Consider the following 16718-nt stretch of genomic DNA (forward strand, 5'->3'; position numbering starts at 1 on the left):
TCTTGCAGAATTACATGTTTATTTCTTCTTAACCTGGTATTATTTGTGAATGGTGTGTTTTTCCCCATTAAAATGCCAAGAATGCAGGCTCCCTGGAATACAAATGAACACCATCATTAGATGAATCCATGTTTGAAATTTAGTTCCTGATGTTCTCAACAGAATGGAAACCAACTTTCAGAAAACCCCTTTAATTGTCCCCACAGAGGGATCATGTTCTGACTTTTTACCTCAGAAAGACCCACTTTGATGATTTCTGAGTCATGTTTTTCATAACTCTTAACCATCACCATATACCTTACCAGAAATGTAAAAAATGTCTGCATTTTTTTCTTACCCAGACACAGAAATAGAAAAAATATTTCTTTTTTACAGTTATTTGTAAAATAGTCCTCCACACAATAAAAATAAACTTTTGGAAATCATATCGAAGAAAAATATTAACTCCCACATTCTTTCAAAAGTTTTCATTTTTGATTCCCATAAAAGTTTTGTGAGATGATTAAGAAAATATTTTTTCCATGTCATGGATAGCAAGAAGGGGTCCCTTCTCCTCTTCCCCGAAGTTGAGATCACAGCAACAACACTATTAATGTAGTGGCAGATCCAGGATGGGAAAGAAGATATTCTGATGTGGAAACCAGGGTTCTTCCTTAGTAGGCTGCATTTCTCACCTGGAATCCCAGCTTTCAGAATCTCAGAAACACAGAACTGTGTGCAGAAAAAAATGGGGTTTAATGAATTAAGCAGTGAGTAACTTCCAGCTGTTGTCTTCAACGACCTTCTTCTCTATGGAAAAGCATTAGATGGTTTAAGCAAGCAAGGGTGCTGCCTCTCTCCTGAAACTCATTATTGTCAATAATGTTATTTTATTACTAAGCTGCGACTAGCTTTTTAATATACCAAACAAGTATGGGAAACTACTGTGTATGAGTTACTGTGCCTTTAACATTTTATAATTACAAGCTAGGAACTGTTAGGATGTGGTGGGTAAGGATGAAGCATTGTACTGTAGCTGGAAAAAAAAATCAATATCTGCTCCTGAGATAGGGTACTTGACCAGAAAGGATATTGTGCGATATAAAAGAGCAGATATGAAATACTATTTCTCTGAAGTTTATTTTGTTTAATCTTATTGCATCAGCAGTGCAGAACACAGATCAGGTAGATCTGCAAAAGAACCATAATTCATTGTTGATTTTTGAAATTATGTGAAATTGTAAATTATATATTAGTTCCCAAGATACCCTACTCTCCCTTGTAATTAGCATTCTTTTTTTTTTTTAAATATATTTTATTGAGTTTTTACAGAGAGGAAAGGAGAGAGATAGAGAGTTAGAAACATCGATGAGAGAGAAACATCGACCAGCTGCCTCCTGCACACTCCCCACTGGGGATGTGCCCGCAACCCAGGTACATGCCCTTGACTGGAATCGAACCTGGGACCTTTCAGTCCGCAGGCCGACGCTCTATCCACTGAGCCAAACCGGTCTCGGCATTAGCATTCTTTTAAAAAGTGGAATATGTTGTAAAAATGAACTGATCATCCTTTACATGGTAGCCTATTTAATACCCCAATCTTAGCCTGGTAAATTTGGCAATTAAATTAACCTCTTTGGGCTTCAGTTACCTCATTGAGATAAATAATCTGGACATCAATCCTTAAATGCCAACTCTACAACTAAGTGAGGATATGATTTCCTGTATTGACCATCCCTTCTAGGTCCCCTCTTGCTTTTTAGTAAATGTCAGGACTCAATTAGAAATCTTCCATTCAGGTTCTTTAGCCTAGACTTACACCAGCACATGCCTTACCGCACATGCCCAACCCACCCCATCTCCCTGGCAACATATGTAGCCTGAGACTGTCCTGTTCTAGAGGCAACTCAAGCTCTGACCTCCCTATTTGCTCGGAATTTCTGAAGTTTGCTCTCTCCAAGCAAAATTAACTCTGGCCTATTGCCTAATTTTCACAGAATAGCAGTTGTTAAGTGTGGGAGATGACAAAGACTCTCTCCTTGACCAAATTTTAGGCTTCTTTGAACTATATTTTCGACTAGGCCTAGAGGCCTTCCTACCTCAGTTTTAGCAAAAAAATCCTGCAAACTCAGTTTAGCAAAATCCCCCACTCCAGCCCTCAACCCTTGATATCTCATCACACTCACCTGCCTTTGGCAAATATCCTGTTAAGTCAGTTTAGCAAGAACCCGCTACCCTTGATATTTCCTCTTAGTAATTTTCCATCCACTGACCCCCTCCTCCCTTATTCTACTCATTGGCTATATATCTCCACTTGTTTTGCTGTGTTTGACGTTAAACCCAGTTCTATACTCAAATCTCTCTTCTCTTATTGCAATAGTTGCTGAATAAAATCTGATTTTACTGCTTTAATTACTGTCCTACTCTGGTTATAACTGACAAAGATCTTACATATCTGACATAACCAAATTACTTTACAGAAACCAAAATCAGAAAACTTCAATGATTGTGCATTTTCAACATAATTGAAGATATATCCAAGATGAATCGGGGTCTCCTGATCACTTTCCAACATTTTCCCCCTTTGAGTACATATCTTACCCATCCCCTAACTTCTATCCTGGACATATTCTTAATGATTCTCATGTCTCTAACTGGTGAAAATTTCTCAGTACACACTCTCTCAGAACATACTTAATGTCTGGCTCTTTCAATAGAATGCAGTTGAGAAACCTGATGTTTGGGAAATCTGTCACCCTCCTTTTCAAACAGTGACAATGTCACCTAGAACGTGAGCACAGGGTTAGTCAGGTACCTGCCTGCTAGGTACCCTTTAACTCTCTAATTTTATTATTTATTTATTCATTCATTCATTCATTTATGTAGGTATGTATTTGTAATTCTGAGAGCATTGTAATTCTGTCACACATTTCTCAGTGTTTATGTAGAGAGATTATTTATTAATCTGTATGTCTTAGAGCTTTAGTCACAGGACCACAATTAATCATGTACTGTTAGGAATCTCTCTCCATGATATTATTCATATGTGTTGAAGCTAAAATGGACTTTGGTGAAAATGACTTCAGGCCACCTCATTTTGTGCAGGTGAATGCTGGACCTCAGGTAACCCCCTTGATTTTCTATCCAGACTCTTATATATAGCACTCTGCTCTCCATGTGATGGGGACTATGCTAAGCAAATGATCTGGAAAGACTGACTGGATGAGTGGATGAATCAGTGAGGCAAAGGCATTGAATGTTTCTTTTTTTTTTTCTATAGCAGAAGTTTCACTTTATGCCCTCTATTCCTTTAATGACAAACCAAACAAAATATTATGAAGTGTCCATCTAGTTAGGATTATAGATTGTCTATATAGAGTAAGCAGAGGTGATATTTCAAATCCCCCAATTGAAATAACTGGGGAAGTCCTAGCTGGTTTGGCTCAGTGGATAGAGCATTGGCTTGTGGATCAAAGGGTCCCAGGTTCAGTTCTGGTCAAGGGCACTTACCTTGGTTGAGGGCTCCTCCCCAGCCCAGGTCCTGGTTGGGACACTTGCAGGAACAACCAATCGATGTGTTTCACATCAATGTTTCTCTCTTGTCTCTCCCCCTCCTTTCACTATCTCTAAAAATCAATGGTAGGATATCCTTGGGTGAGGATTAACACATGTACACAAAAAAAGAATGGCAAGACTCCAGATACAACATATCTAAGAAATAAACACACACACACAAAGAATGGATCAACATTTCTTTAAACAGCAGAAAGCTGAAAATAAAGCTTAAACCAGAAAAGTTTCTATTACTCATGTATCAAGGCATGGGGCATTGGCCACTCTAGGGCTAGTACAGGTCTTCAAGTGCCTTATCAAGGAAACTTCCTCCTCTATTTCTCTATTCCACCATCCTCAGTGAGGGCTTATATCTATAATCACAAGATACTCATTTGCCTTTAATTATTGTTGCCATGTTCTGAGAATTCAAAAAGGCTTTATGTTTATTCAAATTTCTTACAAAGGTTTTCTCATTCTTAGTCACTAAAGGAGTAGATTTAAAATATTACATTTTCTAACATGTATAATGAGGAAAAGTAAAAGAGAATTCCTTTAGAATTGTTGTTGAATGATTAAAATAAAGCATTCAGATAGATAGATAGATAGATAGATAGATAGATAGATAGATAGATTGATAGATACCAAGGATACTTTGAAAACTGGAAATCAAATGCCATAATAAAAAAGAAAGGAAGAAAGAAAGAAAGAAAGAAAGGAAGAAAGAAAGAAAGAAAGAAAGAAAGAAAGAAAGAAAGAAAGAAAGAATGAATTGTGTTTCAGTTCTGACATGCAAAGAGCTCAGAAGTTGTCACTCTTCTCCATACAACAGGAAAATGGTGTACAAAGTGAAAATCAATTACTTTGAGGGGAGCCATCAGAAAACAAAAATTATAAGTACTTTGGAACCCTGAAATCTACAGAGACAGAAAAGATGACTTACAATTGAATTCTCAGAAACAATGCAAGCCAGAAGGAAAAGGAGGGAAATATTCATTGTTGAGAGAAAACAAACAAACAAAAAAACTACCAACCTGGAATTCTATAGCAGAATTCTGTAATGTAAAGGAGAAATAAGGACTTTTTCAGCTAACAACCATTGAAGGAATTTGTTGCCAGCAGACCTGCTTTGCAAGAAATATTAAAAGAAATTCTTTAGAGAGAGGAAAAATAATAAGATCAGACACTTAGATCTACATAAAATAAGAAAGAGGATCAAAGAAAGAAAAAGATGAAATAAAAATGTTCATTTTTCTTATTCTTTTTTCACCCAGTTTCATTGAGAAAGAGTTTGCTTACAGCACTGTATATGTCCAAGGTATAAGCAAAATTATTTGAATTACATATATTGTGAGTTATATAAATTTAGTTAATACCCATCATCCTATACAGATATATTTTTTTAATTCTTAATTGATCAAACAGATAACATTTTGTTCAAAACAGTATTACCAGCAATGCATTTGATTGTGTATGTTATGTAATAGCATACATGCATATTAAATAAATGTACATGGATTAAAAAGGTAAAAAACTGAATTGAAAGTAAAATGTTTTATTTGCAGACAAAATGTAAATAAATATGTAAAAAGTCTGTTGAAATCTACAGAATGCTGCTTAAGCAAATATGTTAGTTAAATAAGGCTGCCATGCAGAAGATTCATTTCCAAAAAACAATTTCATTTGTATATACTGACACAGAAAATTGAGAATTTTAAATTTGCCATTTACTATGTTGTCAAAAAATGTAAAATACTTGGGGTTAAATCTAGTATACAATGTATAACACCCTTATGCTGAAAGCTACAAAATGTTGCTGAGCAAAATTAAAGAATACATAAAAAACACATTCTTTGTTTACTGAGAAAACTCAATATTGTTTCAAAATCAATTTCCCACACGTTAATGTATAGATTCAACAATCCAAATAAAAATCTCAGCAGGATTTTTGTAATAACTGACAACCTAAATCTAAAACTTCACAAAATGCAAAGGACTTGAATAGTAACAACAACTTAAAAAAACACACCCAAAAAACAACATTTAGAGGGCTAAAACTACCTGAATTCAAGTCTTATAAATCTATAATTATCAAGACAGTGTGGTATCGGTGAAGAGATACACACATAGATTTAATGAACAAAATAGAGTCTGTAAGTATACTGAAATTACATGGAGAACTGATTGCCATCCATAGCACATACTGCTAAGGGAATGAAAATATAAGCCATATTTTCTCTTGTGAAAATAATTGCAAAACGTATCTCTAATATAAGACTTACACTTAAGATACACAAAGAATTCTAAGATGTTTCTTAGAACTCAGTAATAAGAATGGAAGTAGTCAAGTAAAAATATGAGTAGACATGAACGCATAATTCACCAAAGAAGATGTATGAATGAGAAATGAATGTTAGGAAGTGCAATTTAAAACAACAGTGAGAAACCACTGTATACCTACTAGAATGTCTAAAATTAGAAAAAGATGTATTGTGAAAAAAATCTTTTTTTAAAAAACCCTCTTGCCCTAACCGGTTTGGCTCAGTGGATAGAGCGTCGGCCTGCGGACTGAAGGGTCCCAGGTTTGATTCCGGTCGAGGGCATGTACCTTGGTTGCGGGCACATCCCCAGTAGGACTTGTGCAGGAGGCAGCTGATCGATGTTTCTCTCTCATCGATGTTTCTAACTCTCTATCCCTCTCCCTTCCTTTCTGTATAAAATCAATAAAATATATTTAAAAAAATAAAAAATAAATAAAAAACCTCTCTTATAAACTACTTATGGGGATATGACATGCTAAATTCACTACTTATCCTATATAATAAAGAGTTAATATGCAAATTAACCCTCACACCCTCACAAGATGGCTTTCTACAACCAGGCCAACAGGGGGGTTAGTGAGGGATGACAAAATGACTGAACAAGCAGGCTGTGTGGGGTGACCAGGCCGGCAGGGGGGGCAGTTGGGGGTGACTAGGCTGGAAGAGGGGGAAGTTTGGGGTGACCAGGCCAACAGGGGGGCAGTAAGAGGCAACCAGGCTAGTGGGGGGGGGGAAGTTAGGGGCAACCAGGCCAGCAAGGGGTGTGTGCAATTGGGGGTGACCAGGCTGGCAGGGGCTGCAGTTAGGAGCGATCAGGCCAGCAGAGGGGGGCAGTTGGAGGTGACCAGGCCAGTGTGGGGAGCAGTTAGGAACAACCAGGCCAGCACGCAGAGGCAGTGAGGGGCGATCAGGCCAGCAGGGGAGGGGCAGTTAGGGGCAACCAGGCAGGCAGGCAGGTAAGCGATTAGGAGCCAGCAGTCCAGGATTATGAGAGGGATGTCCGAGTGCCGGTTTAGGCCTGATCCCCGGGATCGGGCCTAAACCAGCAGTTGGACATCCCCCGAGGGGTCCTGGATTATAGAGAGTGCAGGCTGGTCTGAGGGAACTTCCCTCCACCCTGCCCCCCGCACGAATTTCGTGAGCCAGGCCTCTAGTGGGGATATGAAATGGTACAACTACTTGGGAAACAGTTTGGCAGTTTTCCAAAGAGTTAAGTATGTATCTATTATATGACCAAAATGTTCCACTCCTACTTATCTACCCATGAGAAATGCTGAAAATATATGCCCACACAGAGACTTGTTCATAAATGTTTATGTCATCCTTATTTGTTATAGCCAAACATTTTAAACAATTTATATGATCCTCAAAAGGTGAATGGTGAAAAAAATGGTGATGTATCCATACAGGACAGTGAAATACCCCTCAGGAATAAAAAAAGAATGAACTGTTGATGCAGGTCACATCAATGAGTTTCAGAATAATTGTGCTGAGTGAAAGAAGCCAGATGAAAAAAAAATACATAATGTGTGATTGAAGCTATATAAAATTTTAGAAAATTCAAACTACTTTACAGTGGTAAAAAGCAGATCAGTGGTAAAAAGTACTTACCAAATTGTACTTTTTAGTCCTAGCCAGTTTGGCTCAGTGGATAGAGCGTTGGTCTGGATCAAAGTGTCCCAGGTTCAATTCCAGTCAAGGACACTTGCCTTGGTTGCAGGCTCCTCCCCAGCCTAGGTCCTGGTTGGGTTCGTGCAGGAGGCAACTAATTGATGTGTTTCTCTCTGTCTTTCCATCCCTTGTCTAGTCTCCCTAAAAATCAATAGAAAAATATCCTAGTGTGAGAATTAACAACAACAACAACAACAAATTGTACCTTTTAAGTATGTGCAGTTTGTTGTATATCAATTATACTCTCTATACAGTTGTTTAAAAATAATGAATAAATTTCGAATCATTTTAAAATTTAATATTATCTTCTACTCAAACCAGAAAATAATAGTCAATAATATTTAAAAAATTACTAATAAGCCTGGCCAGTTTGGCTCAGTGGTTGAGCATCGACCTATGAAGTAGGAAGTCAGGGTGTGATTCCCAATCAGGACACATTCCCGGGTTGTGGGCTTGATCCCTAGTAGGGGGTGTGGGAGGCAGCTGATGGATGATTCTCTTGTTTTAATTTGGGCCCAGTGAGCCACAAGTAGTCCTTCTTAGTATATACTCCCCCCCTCCATACCCACCTACCCTAGCTCAGGGTTGAAAACTTTTACATTATTGCACAGAGCAGTGCTAGCAGGTCGTGTTAATCCACATACCACTTATCTCAGTGCGGAGGTTCATAGTATCTACCAAAAAAATGTAATGGTGAGAAGCTAAATTAATCTTACCTTTATTTCAAAAGAAAAAAAAATGTTCACTATCACCACTTCAATTCAATGTGGCCTGGCCTGGCTGTTGCAGTCATCTAAGAATAATAAATAAATCCTAAAGGCATCAGAAAGGTAGACAGAAAAGTATCATTATCATTGTTTATGCAGAAAGTGCAAGCCAATCAATAAATATGCTCTTAGAATTAATAAGAGAGTTCATCAAGGATGCTTGTTTCTGACTCAGTATATAGAAATTAATTTCATTCATATAATTTTATTATAATTTTAAAATTGTACCTTTTAAAATAAAAATTATTACCTAATATAACTATGATTAATCTTATCTGAAAATTTGCCAGAACTTTCTAGAGAAAATTATTAAGCTTTATTAAAGAGAACATATATTGTAAGATTGAATTTCTCCCACAATTACTAGTATATATTGATGGACTTCCAAAAAAAAAATCAACAAGTTTGTAAACTTATAATAAAATTATTATCATAGAACTAAGGTCTTTGAATTCCCAAGATAATTTTGAAGAATAAGGGTATTATCAGATATCAACACTTAACTGAATATACCCTATTTCATCAAATAGAAGACATATGATTTTGTTTGCCAGTTAAACTACATGCCTTAGTATTTTCTAATCTCAAAATGCACACAAATGTACATTTATGTTTATTTAAATAATTATTATGCTTACATATATTTATGCATATATGTATGTATAGACACACATTTATCTGTGACATATAAAGAAAAATATAGGTTAAATAAATTGGCTAAGGTATTACTGAATTGTTTTGTTGTTTTTTTTTTTTTTTCTTTAGGACTAAATTTTCGAATTACTTTTCCATTTAGAGTCATCATTGTCCATATTTTTCTTAAAACATCATTCCCTGTGTCATCAAGAGTGGCAGTCATTCTCATTTGTTTAAAAGTGCTTCACTATTATCTCCTGAATTTTCACCCAAGCGGTGGGTACCTGCTCTGTCAATTTAATGCTGGCACTTGGTTGATATTTCTAAAAAGTATCAATTGAAAATTTTGGAAAACTACTGGGACCCATATTCCTTCCTCAAATGATCCTAAATGATTTGTTGACTGCAACTTTGAAGGATTATGATTATCCTGTCATGCCACCAGAAATAACAACTAAATTAATGCGAAAGTAGGCACATAGCATATTTCCCATCACAAACACCCTCCTGGTTTAGAGTGATTAAAGGATACCATCAATTTTAAGGTGTGTCCCAGTTGCAGAGATGTTAAAATATGAAAAAAATGTACATGATAATTACCGAAATATGGCAACGTAGGCAAAGTTTTATTCTTGTTATTAATCAGCAAAGAATGGATATGGAGCATTTAATAAATGAAGAGATACATTCAACTGTGGTTATTTGATCATGATTTGTAATAATAAAATTTAAATTAAAAAATCTGGAAATAACAAAAGTACCACCATCTGTATGATGAATAAGTAAATTATTGGGCATTTCTAAATGGGATAATTTACAGGCGTGGAAATAAATGAATGCTGACTATATTTTTCAATATAGATAAATCACAGAAACAAAAGCAGAATAGATAAGTAAATTATGTAAATTAGAACAACAGAATGCAATGTTAAAATGAATTGAATAGAGCTCTATATAAAACATCATTAAATCTCATAAATATAGCATTGAGATAAAAGTATGTAAAATATTTTACTAAATTATGGTATCATAGCTATAAAAGTTTAAAAATATAATGCCATAAATTACAAAACAATAATTTAATATATAAATAATGTAACTAATGGCATAGAAAATTAGGGCCATAATGGAAAAAAAAAATAAAGAGAAAGGGAGACAAGGGACAAGAGGAATAGAGAGAGAAAAGCAATTTACATTAGGAAAAGAGGAACCTGTGGTATCCCTTGAAGGATATAGATTGTTTTTATATAAGTAAAGATAAGCAGAAATATTGCCTAAACTCATGTAACTAAATATTTCAACTTTCAACACCAGTGTTTTGCATAATCTGTTTTCCAGAGGGTGTACTAATTCTGAGGAACATATGACCAATATTTGGATAGAAAACACCATGTCAGTGCATTGGTTATGCCATTTTATTTTCTCATAAAAGTTGAATCATTTTATTTCAAGGCCCACATTGAAGAGATAATTGTGCTGGGTGTTGTGATTTAATCTTGGTGTAACAGAATCTTGTTCAGCCATTTATCTCAATAATACCCCAAATTCTGCCTTGTCTTAAGTTGAGTAGTCCCTTTCATCCTCATTATTGTGTTTATATGCCCATCTAATAAAAAAGGTAGATCCTAAAGATTTTGGTTATTCATCCTTGAAGGTTAAATTAATATTAGTTCCTTTAAAGAACAGAGAGCAGGGAGAATTTCAGCAATAGCAGCCTGTTCAGCTCTTTAAAGACTTTCTTTGGTAGAAGTGGAATTTCCAAGGACTAAGGTAAAACAATATAATGTCCTTCTCTCATTTGCTTTCTCTTACTTACAGAATACATGTGAAGCATACATGAACCAATTAAGTTATAAGACAAGAGTGTATTAGAATCAATTTTCCCTTCACACCACAGTAGATACTAAACTATGTAAACTACTTTATAGTCAATAATATACTTTGGGTTCTACTGGTCTATTGACCCACACAACAATCAGAAGTGAGACTGGTGTTGCATTTCTTGTGCTGAATATGGGGAAATGAACTCCGGACGTTTGCCCTTTCTGAGTTGGCAGGCAGGAGTATTTCCACAAACCATATAAAACTGGAAGATCTTGCACATACATGAGGATATTAGCCAGAAAAAAAGTTCGTTTTATGTTTTGTTTTGTTTCTGTTTTTGTACGTCACACTATTCAGGGTTCCGTATATCATTGACTAAATCCAAGGAAATAGCAAACACAAGCATTGCCTGTTGGTTTGCAAACTGGCCCCTGTACACAGAGGGCAAGGCGGGGCTGAAGAAAGAGGCAGGCTACTCCGGAGGTTTACTGAGGACACATCTTTTTTTTTTTTAATATATTTTATTGATATTTTACAGAGAGGAAGGGAGAGAGATAGAGAGCTAGAAACATCGATGAGAGAGAAACATCGATCAGCTGCCTCCTGCACATCTCCTACTGGGGATGTGCCCGCAACCCAGGTACATGCCCTTGACCGGAATCGAACCTGGGACCTTTCAGTCCACAGGCCGACGCTCTATCCACTGAGCCAAACCGGTTTTGGCTGAAGACACATCTTGAGTAAGGAATTAGACTAAGTAAATCACAGGTTCTAAGTTAACAAGAAAATAGACCAGCCAGGAAATCCTTTGAAATTCCATCTAGTGTTTACATTTATAATTCTGTTTATATCCATAATAATTAAAATGAAATTAAAACAGAAAGCCACTTAAGTAACATTTAACATAAAATTTCATAGGTATTCACATCTGAATTTAATTTATTGGAAGTTGCCAATAAATCACAGTTTGCTCTTTTTAATACACTGTTTCTGTGTCATAGGTTTTTACAAGAGCTTATATGAGATCTGGGCCTGTCCACCACAGTGCATAGAAGTGTGTTGAGCAAGATACGTGTTAATGTAATAATTACCAAATAACTTGTTCAGACAATAAATATCACAGGTTTTCAAGAAAGGGAGCTTTTATTGACTGGTATTATTAAAGAAGGCTTCATTGAAGGGGATGGTTCTAAAAGAATTGGAACCTGGAGAGAAATTGTTTCCGGAGAGCAGTGATGAGACATGGTGGAGGAATAATGAGGACACCATATGGTCTATAGAGGAAATTATAGAAATTCAGATTGGAAATATATAATGGATCCAAACTGTGGAGGAGATTTTTCATACTGCTAGGAAAATTCAATTTATCATTGTAGCTGACTTCAGGATCTTGACAATACAACACTAACTATTAAGTGCTTTCTATGTTTTTGACAATTTCTCCCTCCTTTATTGGCTTTCCCATTCTTATCCCTAGATAGTACCTTTGCTACAAGGGGTTATATAGCTTCAACAAGCACTCAGTGTTTACGAGTTTATTTGCGCATTGTGTGTGGAGTTTGTGCACTGGCATCATTCCCTCTGTTTTACAAGCAGGACTTGTGGGGAAATGTTTGGCAGCCATGAGTTCAGTCTCTGTGCCTGTGTCTCCAAATCCCATTTAGATCACCTGGCCTTGAAACATCTCTTACCCTTAACTTGGCTGATGGCAAGTTCCCTTGACCTTTGATTTCACTTTTCTGTACGCGAGACCCTTGGCTGTGGATTTGGCTGACTGTTTAGCCCTTGGCCCTTATCTATTAATCTTGCCCTGGAAAGCAGGGCTTGCTCTCCGACCTCTGAGCCAGCCTTTCAGGGTGAGCCTGCCTCTTCCCTATGCAGGGGATATCTTTTTGCTTGACATGCTCATAAAGAAATCAATGTGACCTGCAGAACTGCTGAGGCTTGGAGATGGAAAGGGTCTTCATTAGGCCAATCCAGTCTGTAATCAGATCTTCTTCAGTTTGCAGGAAGTGATGTGAAATTATTACTGGTCTGCTGATCCAGGAGGCTGAAGGAACCCTGGGGAAAGTGAATGCTTCTCTCTCTCCTTCTATTACCAGGACAAGCCTCTGAACTATCGCCAAGCCCTCTGCCCTTTCTTCAACTCATACAACTTCTCCTGAAAGTGCCATTCCTCCTGGGAGAACCTTGTTCTAAATCCTCCAAAACTGTTTGGTTCTTTGTAGAAGTCCTTTTAAAATTTCTCCCTGAACCTATCCTTCAAGAAATTAGAATATTACAACCAAACTTTAATTGGTCTTTAATGTGTGGTGATAGATAAGCCAAGCAATTCCTTTTTGTGATTGTGTAACTGCAAAGAGCAGATGAGGTCCAGGGCCTGCAGAATGCTCTTTTGAATATTCTACAGCATTCTGAGAATGAAGTTCACTTCCAGAAACATTAAGAAATTATATACTATCAAGCCTGTATATATGGTTTTAAGCAATGTAAATTAATTCAAATCTATGACAAACAGTGAAGTTCCTGGTAGTAAAATGCTTGTTTGTGGCAACCTGTTAGGACAACTGAAATTCCAGATTCTTTAATTGTCACCAGTGTATATAGTATCCTGGATGATGTCACAGTCTATCCTGATAAATGCGATGGTTCACTTTTCATTGTAGGGACAAGCTTTGTGAACTTTTGGTTTTCAGCAACACAGCAGATACAGAATATGAAAATTTATTCTTTGTTTCAAGTATTACAGAAGGTGAATGAAATAAGAGGTCTTATGATTTAAAAAATAAAATTACTGCTCTAACCAGTTTGGCTCAGTGGATAGAGCATTAGCCTGCAGACTGAAGGGCCCCAGGTTCGATTCTGGTCAAGGGCATGTACCTTGGTTGTGGGCACATCCCCAGTTAGGGTGTGTGCAGGAGGCAGCTGATTGATCTTTCTCTCTCATCGATGTTTCTAACTCTCTATCCCTCTCCCTTCCTCTCTGTAAAAAAATCATTAAAATATATTTAAAATAAAATAAAATAAAATCACTGGTATGAAACAACACTATAAGGCAGCTCATGCCTGATGAGTGTTGCAAACTATGAAGTAGAGCTTGGGTAGAATTTCAGAAGGTAGAGTGGACTTTGGAAAAGGGAGACTTCTAAGTAAAGAAACAGCATGATTAATATGGTAGAAATTTGTTTTGGGGAATATGACTAGACTAGTGTAACTGGTGCGAAGAATATAGTTTAGAAGATAAGTTCAGATTCCCTGTGAAACAGTATGCAAATATGACAAGGTCATATGTGGGGGCAATGATGGCATTCAAGAAAGCCAAGCTGTCAAACCATTTCTCTGTCCTTGCAAAAGAGCATGTCTGTCAGGGAGTTGTAAATGAGCTGGATTTGTGTTAAGTCTGGGCAGACAGGAGACTTGGAAACAATCCAGTGCATGCGATTGACGCTCGCCATTTACGGCTTCCTTGATAGCCTTCCTTTCTTCAAGACTAGTTCCCAACCTCTGCTCTGATTATCTACATCCTCTCCGTTCATAAAGTCCCGTCTTCTTAGCATCGCCTTCCTAACTGCTCTACCCTAAGTGATCTCTCCATTTTCTGAATGTCACTAGTTCTGATGTTGATTAGAAAAGATTTAAGGCTAATTTAGCAGTGAGGCATTGCATGAAGTGAAGAGGGTGATGCGGAGTGACATCGGGGCCACTTAGAAGGTCATTTTTATATCCACATCTGTGGCAATGAAAAGATGAATGTGGACAGAGAGATTGGAAATGGGAACAAAAGATGTTAAAGAATCAACATGAATTAGCTCTTGGATAAGGAGAGGACAAGAAAGGAAGAAATCCAAAATTAGTTGATTGTTTTCCGTTTGGAGAATTGCATTGACACAATTAAGAGTTTCTTAAGGAAGCAGAAATCCACAGGAATGAGTGTGAGGAAAGGATGAAAGCAAAGACCTGGAGTACTGAAAGGCAGATGCCCTCGGGGGAGAAGTGTTGGAGCTCTGGGGGTAGATGGAGGTGAGCAGCTGGGACTCTGGTGAGGGCTGGACTTTAAGATGTGAAGGCCATCAGACCAGTCAACCAGTGACTTAGTTCATGTGTATTAATCAGTTGGCACCTGTGGCTAATACTTTGGCTAATACTACTTTCAGCCCAGGGGGAGCCTTGAGTCCTCATTGCGACATTTTTAAATGTTGCAAAACTGAAAAATTACATGGCAAAAACTGCACCTGCAAAATCCACTCTGCAGCATTTTTGGCAACAGCATTTTCTTTTTCTTCCTTTCATTTCAGTCATTATTGGGATTTTTACTCTAGCCAACTTTTATCCCTGACTCAGAAAGTCCAATATCTACTTTTAATGTTTTCAAGAATTGAATCTATGCTCTTAAACAAACAGCCTCTCTTCTCTGTTATTTTCACCTGATACAAAGGCTTAGGGTTTAGTCCAAACAAGGAAGCCCAGGCTGAAGACATCGTTATCAGTTTTGTGTGTTGTTGTTGTTTTTGTTGTTGTTTTCTTTGTAAAGCTATTCCTTTCTATCTATGTATTTTCCTATCTTCTGCTCTAAAAATTAATATACCTTTCACACACACACACAAAACCTACATACAGATAATAAATAAGAAGTCCCAAGCTTGAAGCTTTTTAGGATTTCAATTTGATTATTTTAAAAATAAATCCGCTGTCAGCTTTGTTTGTGGAGAGGGTTTAGCAGCTCTGTTTACTCTAAAAGTAATCACTTCTTGATTCAAACTGCTTTACCAGTGAATAGAATATCTTAGGACATTAATTATATGGGAGAGAAGTCAGCAAGAAGTAGCTGTTACAATTCATTACTGTACAAGAAATAGCAAGAGATGGGAGAAAATGTAAAGACAGAGATAATTGTTATTGCTTGGCTGAGAATAGGATTGGGGTAGATGGATTGGAATTGGTTTATCTTTCTCCTTCATAATAAACTGGAACCACAGGCCAGCGAGGGAAGTTAAGTAAAGGCAGCCAGTCGTCCACAGGTTTAATGCTCTGGACTACTGCAGACAAAAGATTTGCCTGGCATCAGCTTTGGGGGAAAATATACATTAATATTTTTTTATAAAACAATTTATATCCGTTCATAAATTGAGTTGAGTAAGGCCCCATGAACTATTTTGCCTTAGGATTATAAACTTTTTTTTTTTAAATAGCAATTCTTCTCAAAGGAGAACTTGCTGGGGACCAGAATATGTCCGACCTGGTCTGCGAGACATTGCAGTACAGCTTGGTCTTTAGTCATGCACCTTCACCCTGTTCCTCTCCCTCACCGAGGCCCCCTGAGGCCCTGGAGGAACTCTGGCTCTCAACAGAGCTCAGTATAAAGCCATGATCTAGCTACGTTGGCTCTCTCTTTTTACAGATGCTAAAACCAAGACCTAGAAAGAGGCACTTTTTTTTAAAGTTTATTTAATATTAAGGGCCCAGTGCAAGAATTTGTGCACCTTGAAAGGAAATGTGGGCCGTGAGGCTGTAGTGGACACAGTGGCGGGTCTTGGCCCATACTCTGTGCCCCCGCCTAGACACTCCCACCACGGCCCCCGGTCCCTTGTCTGCCAGTAGCCCTGCTTCCGCCACCACCACCACCACCACTGGTCCCATGCACTGATGGTGCCAGCCCTGCTTGCACCCTCTGAGGGTGCGGAGCAATTAGGGCTAGTGCCAGCAGTTGGGGCAAGTTGGGCCAGCACTGTCAATGGGTGCGAGTGGCAGCTGCTGCCCTGATCACCCCTCAGGAGCTATCAGGGCTGGCAGTTGCTGCTCACACCTGCTGACAGCACTGAGCAGTCAGGGCAGGTGCTAGGCACTGGCAGCAGGTGCGAGCACCCAGCGGGACCGTGGCACATGGGAGCAAAGAATTTTCAGTAACCACCAGAGGCTCACTCTGATGACGGCGACCAGCACCCCATCTTGGTCTAGCACCCCCGCTCAA

Source organism: Myotis nattereri (assembly GCF_964212035.1).
Source record: "Myotis nattereri genome assembly, chromosome: 8".
Taxonomy (NCBI): domain Eukaryota; kingdom Metazoa; phylum Chordata; class Mammalia; order Chiroptera; family Vespertilionidae; genus Myotis; species Myotis nattereri.